The 7,968-nt window shown below is 42.6% G+C and overlaps 1 protein-coding gene across 6 annotated transcripts in view; it reads left to right on the forward strand.

Annotated features, from left to right (window-relative positions):
• The first annotated feature begins 1,077 nt into the window (after positions 1 to 1,077).
• MEGF10 (multiple EGF like domains 10) overlaps positions 1,078 to 7,968 on the forward strand; it is a 163,801-nt gene continuing 156,910 nt past the window's right edge. For 5 of the 6 annotated variants that reach the window (XM_055086732.1, XM_028493183.2, XM_028493184.2 and 2 more), the window contains exon 1: positions 1,079 to 1,384. The gene's annotated coding sequence lies outside the window, so the exon portion shown is untranslated. Of the gene's footprint in view, positions 1,385 to 7,968 lie in introns of all 6 variants that reach the window. The other variant, XM_028493187.2, reaches the window with a different exon arrangement.

Here is a 7,968-nt window from a genome sequence, read left to right on the forward strand (position 1 = left end):
GGCTTCAAACATATATGTTCATTCATTCCATTCAAGCGTAACTTTGAGCATGGACTGTTTTCCAGGTGCTGTTATTGACTGGGGTCGCATAGGCATTTGAGGTCTCTCTAAAAAGAAAGAGTTCGTATTAATGTAAGGAACAGAAGCCTGGTAGGAGTGGCTCATCTGGCGTGAATATGGAGCACTAGCCTTTTGGGGAGGATGGGGGAGGATAGAATTCAGCTTAACATTAAAAAAAAACCAACAACAACAACTTTCCACGAATAAGAAAAAAGTTTGTAGCTTCTTGGGTGGTTCGCACGCAGGGTAATTCTTAAGTAAGAGGAAGGTGATCAGCCAGAGAAGTAGATTCTAGAATTCACGTCTCGCCCAACACACAGATGGGGAAAAAGCCTTTGCATCGTTGTAACTTTGCGTCTTTGGGTTTTCCGGGGCCTCCCCGGCGAGTCGACAGAGGGAGCCATTCCCCAACAAGTCTCCGCGCGGGGCCTCCGCGGGCCTGGAGGGATTTTCCTCCGGGTCCTTGGAGCTCTCTCTCCGCCCAGCCTCGGTAAAGTAGGCCCTCTCCGTCCCCCGCCCCCCAACTCCTCGCCCCACCTCTCCAACCACTTTGTTGCCGCAGCGCACACTCTTCTACCGCTAGGTCACTCCTCCCTTCTCTGTTCCACGGTTTCGCTCCTTCCCTGGCACCGCTGGGGCGTGCCGTCCACTCCATCTGGTCGCTCGGGTGCTGTCCCCAACCCTCCAATCCTCGTACAGGGTCTAGAACACCTCCGGGGACTTTGACACTGGGGCATTGAGAGTGAGTCTGGACGCAGACGGGCACTCCCTCCGCCACCTCTAGGTTCACCCCCACTCGGTGACCCCAAGGTTTGCCAATTTAGTAGCCAGACTATTGGCGGAGTCGCCTCGGCGCTGTGGAAGCCGCTCAGGACAGGGGCGACCCGCGATCGGGCGCAGGAGGCGGGCCAGGAGGATCCTGCCGGTCACACTAGGGACTGCGCGCGGCGCCGAGGACGCCCCCCTCCAGCGGTCACTGACCCGGCGGCAGCAGCTGCAGCAGCGGCAACTGCTCGCATCCCGGGCCCGGCTCGGGTTACTCCCCTCCTCCTTCAGCATCTCTGGCCAGACGGAGAAAACCTTACTCAAGTTTGCAACGAGTACTTTCCCCGTGCGCAAAACTGGGGGTCTGGAAACGCGCAGAGACCCGCCTCCTTTCCCGTGCGTCTCCCTCTTTGAGCCTTAACCAAGACTTCCAAGTATCGCTCTCTTCTGGGACGCTGATTGGAGGCTAACTGCGCTGTTTGGAACAGATTTTGCTTCTCCGCTGGCGTTGCGTGAAAACCAGGGGAAAAGGGTTGCACTGCGAATCTCAGGATCTCGGGTAAGAGTTGGGCAAGATCCGTTCTGGCAGCCGCTGGACCTTGGCCGGACGCTGGATGGTTTCTTATGGGTGCGGGCACATTTTCCTTAACCAGGATACCCCGGGTGCCCCGTGAGGTGGGATGAGACGGGCTCAGTCTGACTTGTTTACTTGTCTCAAGGGTTTATTGTTAGTGTTTGGATTTGGTCTTGTTACTTGGGGCTGGGTAGGAACTTCTTGGAGTATTTTTCATGAGGAAATGCCCCCGTTACGCATTTTATTTTGCATAATTTCTGCCCTTGTATTTCCTCGTTTGTGTTGCTTCTGTGTTGACCGGTGTCATAGCTGGGTGTAGGGAGGTTTGGGGAGAATGAGACTGGGAATGAAAAAGCAGTTTCGGCGGGGCTCTTGCTTTCAGATCGGCTTTACTTCTCTGGGATCTTGTTTTCTAAACTTCTCTTTCTCCGGGACTTGATATTCAGATTGTGCGGTCAGACGTGGGGATGCTCCCTCTTACTGCGCTTTCAGCGTCCTTTAGGGGCGTCAGGATCACAGGCTGGGTGACTTAAACTGAAGGAGTCTCTTATTTGTTTGAATACCTGGCACCTCAGGGAATGTTGGGAAGGGCGGTTCTTCCAGCCATAGTTACCGTGGAAAGATCTATCTCCTATTGGTCTTTTAAAGTCCTTTCATCTAGAACTTTTACCCCTGGTTTAGGGAACTATTTTGTCTTTATTTTTCTTTCTGGAAATAAGAATGATACCACGGAGTAAATGAAATGTAGTGATATCTTTGATAATTCTTTAGAAAATATCCCCACATGAGGACCCAGATTCTTCAGGGGAAAGTTAAAGTTTAAGATTTTGTTTGCCCTAAAGTTCTCAGGCAGTGATATCCATGCTATCCCAAGGCAGAGGAAAATGCCGTTTCTTCTTGGCTCTCCTGGCCTTTCTCCTTTATATTCTGAGTCTCACTTTGTGTATGGTCTTCCCAACTAAAGATGCTTCATTCCTTATGGATGAAAAGACTGGGACCGGATCATTTTCCTGATGTGAATGCTCCAGGAGGTCAGCTTGCAGGGTACTTTTTGCTGTGCTGCTCTGAGGTCAAAGAGTTCAATAGAGGGGTTGCTCTGGGACCAGGGGGCCTGGGGGCAACTGTCAACTCTGCCACTTTCCAGTTGTGTGATTTTGGATGTTACTTAACCTCTCTCTCCTCATCTACAAAATCAGAATAATAACAATGCTTACCCCAGAAGGTCATCCAAAGGATTAAATGAGTGGATGTGTGTGGAGTGCTGACAAGCCTGGCAGATAGTAAGCACGTATTAGCTATTATTATTATTATTATTAGCATCATCATCATTCTAACATTATTAACATGTTGTATCGTGATGATATAGTTTTTGTGAGCTGTCATTAAGTGTTAGCTATTCTTCCTATTTGAATGGACTTTGAAAGCTGTGCTCATGTGGCCTTCACTCCCACCTAGAATGTGATGCATTGTCAGACTTTGCTCAGATGTGGTCTTTGTATTGCTTTCTGCTGGGGACCCTTCAGAGGAAAGAACAGTGCATGTGGCAGGGCTGGGATTTGTAGAGGAGGAGTCATGGTTGGGTGCCAAATGGTGCTTGGGACAGGCTAGCAGGTGGGAAATCTACACTTAGTTTACAGCCTGTAAACTACGTTGCCTTAGAAACTCCTTGCATTACTATACCTCCTTTAACCTATTTTTTTAGAGGTTAATCATTTGTTCAATAAATGTTTATTAAGCATCTATTACAGTTCAAGCACTGTTCTAGGTTCTATATTATTTAAATTCGTTGGCTTCATTTTAGAAGTGGATATGCACAAGTATTTGCTTTATGCCCATCCCTCTCCCCAGACACACACACACACTTCAAGTTTAGGGCTTCATGTGGCACTAGCACTCTATAAATTAAATCCCCAACACTTTTTAGCTCTAATGATTTCAATACCTGTTAAAATGAAGAGCATGTATCACTGAGGAATTAAACAAAATATTCAGTATAACCTCTAGCAGGGCACTTCTCCCATCAGCTTCATCATGTGTGAGGAGGTAGGGAAAGAGCTGGATAATCTCTGGTGTTCCTTCCGGCTCTAACATCCTTAAATTAGTTCATTGGTGGTTGTTTTTGAACATCATTTTTTTCTTGTAACATTTGTTTTAGGTACATAAATTATGTCACATCATTGCATGTCAGTCAAAGTGAGTAATGACACTGATAGTTAATAAAAAAGGAAAGGCATTTGGCTCTGCTTGTGTTTCATCAGCTATTCTGAGACTTTGATGTATATCAGAAACATGGAGCGGGGCTCATTAAAAGTATTAGATGAAGCTTTGAGAAACTGCCAAAATTTGACCATTTTTGATCTAAGTAAAATGGCGATTTCATGTATAATAGTTCTACCTAATATAAATCCTAGCCACCTCTGCTTGGATTCAGGTGCAATAAGTCTTGGGCGAGATGTGAAAAGTCTGCAGTTTTACAAGTTCCCCAGATGGTTCTAATGCAAACCCAAGTCACAAGCTCATTTAGCAGCAGCGGATTTACCTTCCTCGTGATTGTTTAATAGCATATATCTAAAATACAAATCTGATTGTGTCAGTCCCTTATTTAATAATCTTTGGCGGCTCCCCAGATGGTAAGCATCAGTGTCACCTGGGTGCTTATTGAAAATGCAGATTCTGGAGCTTCATCCCAGATGTAAGGGCCAGAAATCTGCACTTGAGCAGATCCCCAAATGAATCTGAGGTGACCTCAAATCACATTTGGAGAAACACTGGCTTACAGCATAAAGCTAAACCTCCTAACATGATACACAAGACCAGCTTCACATATAATCTTCTCTGGGTTGTTTCTCTGCTTCCCTGTTCTCCAGCCTTTCAGCCCCACTGATGTTGATCTTGTTGCTGTTCCTTAAAGAATACACTGCCTCTTTCACTCCTCCCGGAACTGGCTGTGTATGCTGTTCCCTCTGCAGGAAATGTCTTTGCTCCTTTTTTTGGTCTAACCAACTTCTTACTACCTAGTCATCCTTCAAGATGCAGTTCAGTTAAGACCTCCCCTCTGAAGCTTTTCCTAGTTCGCTCACATAAACGGTGGTATCTCATGTGATTCCTATTCTGCTTTGTGGGTAGCTTTAATATAGCATCTATCATACTGTTATCAACTATGTTATATTACCTGAATTTTTCTCCAACTGATTGTTGAGTTTATCATTCCTTATTCTGAGCCTTTATTCCAATGGCTGGCACATGGTAGTTACATAATAAATGCCTAAAGAATGTGGAGGAAGAATGAATGAATGAATGCAGTTGACTTTTTCTTAGCACACCAAGTGTTTGGGACAGTCACTATGTACATACTAAGTGTTGTGGAGAAGCCATTCAAGAATTTACAATTTGGCTAGACAGAGTCTACAAAGTTAATAACACAGAGTGAAAAAGGACAAAATAGAATATCCTAAGAAGACTTATGAAACACCAGATGCCACAGAATTAATGTTACACGTTCAACACTGTGGCAGCACTACGATACAAGAGCTGAGTTTATCATACCTTTGGGATAGTTTGGGTTGTGAACGACAGTGTCAGGGCACTGTAATGGTTTACCCTGTGCTTTTTAGCTTATAAAACATCTTTGCATCTTTTTTTGTATTTGATCAGAGACATGGTGACTGGTTCAATATTGTTTTTCCTACTTGAGTACGCGATGCAGTCCTAAAAATAGGTCCAAAGATTGTCCAAAAGCCTACATGTTACAGGGAATGCTGGTCCTAGAGAGACAAGTGTATTATAAATTTATAATTATATCTTGCAATTTAGACACAGTATTTACTTCTTTCTTTAATTTTTCTTTCTGTAAATGTTCTATAAGTTTGATATTTCTTCCTGTTTGAACCCCAGTTGACCTGTTCAAGTTAAATAAGTGTCTGGTTCAGGCTAAAGATTTGCCGTTTTGGCATGTCTAATAAATTCCATCTTTGTTTCACATATTAAGTTTATGAGACAAAGTCTTCTTATAATTATGATTAGGTTTTTAATTTTTTCATTTTCCACTTATTTTTTTTGTAATCATGGAAATATGCAATACTATTTGAACAAGTGAACAAATTGCAGGGTAGTGACAAAGATAGTGATGCTTCAAAAATTGAACTTTTAGCTCATGGGCAGCTCCACCATAAAATAAACAACAAAACAATGTTCTTTCATAGGCTGAAGTAAGAGAGTTCCAATGACATAGAGCAGGAAGGTAGCAGTGTCAATGAATGAAGTACAAACATCCAGTTTGTTTGGACTTCAAACAAAGCAATATTAAGAACAAACTCTGCTCTCATTTTCTCAAGGATGTGTACCCAGTATTTCATTTTAAAAATTAGCTTAGCTTTAAGAATTAACACAAGATTCATCGGGTTCTGTTGATTTGTCTTCTTTTTCAGTTGTTTCCAGTATGAACTTTTTCTAGCTTAATTTAAGCTTGCATCTGGCTGTACTTTTGTTGTCTCTTAACTAATCTCCTAATCTCTTGATTTACTCATTCATTCGTTTATTCTCTCGCTCTGAATTTCCCAAGATTTTATATTTGTCTCTTGTTTCTCTTTTTTTCCCAATTTAAGACTATTTTTCACTGTAATCATTCTCTTAAAAAATAGTTATTGCAGAAGATTAATTTATAGCAATTAATAAAAGGATTACTCATATTATGACGAAAAAATAAGATGCAAACCAATGTTATTTTCCTTGATACAACTTTATTTGTAAAAGTGCAGGTCACCATCTGGATGCTATTTGATGATGCATACTTTGTGCAATTAGCCAGTCTGGAAAGTGTGAATGTGATAATATATCCTGTTATTATAGATGTTCATTACTAGTGATTTTTCTTGTTTCAGTTCCAGTGATTTATACTCTTAGATAAAGAAACTATGTAAAGCACTTTAACCACCTCAATTTCCTGCTTAGAGGGCAATAAATTGTACCCTTTCCCTCATCGAAGGCAAAGAAAACAGTATTTTAGTACAGAAAGCTTCATCTTGATACATACATGTGAAGGATATCAGCATCTGTTAAAAACATCTTATCTTTGGGAGCAAGGAGGCCCCATCTAGAGGGTGACTGAGTGCCTTGTCCTTAACATCCTGGCCAAGCCAGCTGAGCTGCACAGATTGGATTTGTGCTAAAACCTCACCACAGGTGATCATTCCCATGATGGAACTTTTAAATACCTTTGGTAAAGAATCATGTTCGTCTGTCTTTTTAAAAAAAAAAAAAAAAAAAAAATTTTTGGTGACAAATTGAAAATCAAGCCCCACAAATTCAGTTTGTTTCACACAGAACAAAATAAAAGTATGAAATCTTTGTTTTGGGTCCAGGGGATTAATTCTATAATCAAAATGAAAAATTTCAAATATCTACCCCCACTGATATTTTGAGAAGGGTACTTTATTATTTTTTCGGACAAGGAATCGTGACAAGATGTGACTTTTGTTCTTTAAGAAAGTAATTGGTGTGAGTTTTATTTTGGCTCCATCAGATATGTATTTGGTGTATAGGGCATAGGGATAAATACTGTGTGGAATTACCAAAATACTTGCCTTAAAAAAACAGATTAAAAAAAAAAAATACAAGTGACTGTGTAAGGCTGAGTGTAGCCAGGGCCAGGTGGACAGTTCTGAGAGCCGCTCTGAGGGCTCATCCTAGAGAGAGGTCTCTGTGTTCACCAGAGGTTTCCTGGGAGTGTAGGGCCTTGAAGGAGAGAGGATTTGAGTACATGAGGCATTTAAGACAGGGGAATGCAAACACATGGCTGCAGGAATTTGCAAGACATCTTTAAGCAACAGTTACTAAACCATTCCATAGGAATAATGAGTTAACATTTGAGAATTGTTTTATGACAGCCACACCCGGGGCTATAGGACTAGATTCTGCCTGTGCCCACAGCACTAATGTGTTTTAAAGGAGCCCCTCATATTACGCTGCTATTATTCTATTATATAAACCCAATGTGGTTTGGGGAACCCAACTGAGAGTCAAGTAAAAAATTGAGCCCCTGTTCCATGTGAAGGTGTGAAATGAGAGAACTGTTATTTCTTTCAACCACTATGGTGCTTCTTAGGGGTGTGGATGGAGACAGGACTCCTGTTTCTTCTAGCATCATCCGAATCTGAATTCATATTTTCCTTTAAGAAGTTTAGAGATGATCTTGCCACGCTACTCTACCGTCTATTTTAGCGTAAGGTCATCCGTCCAACCATGGATTTCGCTTCATTTCTCCTTCACTTCATACACTATCATCAAACATTCAACTCTGAGTGGCTGACTTTTAAGGCTTAGGGCAATGAAGTTCACATCTTGAAACTTAGCGCTAAATATTCAATATGCTTGTTTTTGTTTTTTTGCGGTATGCGGGCCTCTCACTGTTGTGGCCTCTCCCTTTGCGGAGCACAGGCTCCGAACGCGCAGGCTCAGCGGCCATGGCTCACGGGCCCAGCTGCTCCGTGGCATGTGGGATCTTCCCGGACCGGGGCACGAACCCGTGTCCCCTGCATCAGCAGGCGGACTCTCAACCACTGCGCCACCAG

The sequence above is a fragment of the Physeter macrocephalus genome, chromosome 8 (genome assembly GCF_002837175.3).
Source record: "Physeter macrocephalus isolate SW-GA chromosome 8, ASM283717v5, whole genome shotgun sequence".
Taxonomy (NCBI): domain Eukaryota; kingdom Metazoa; phylum Chordata; class Mammalia; order Artiodactyla; family Physeteridae; genus Physeter; species Physeter macrocephalus.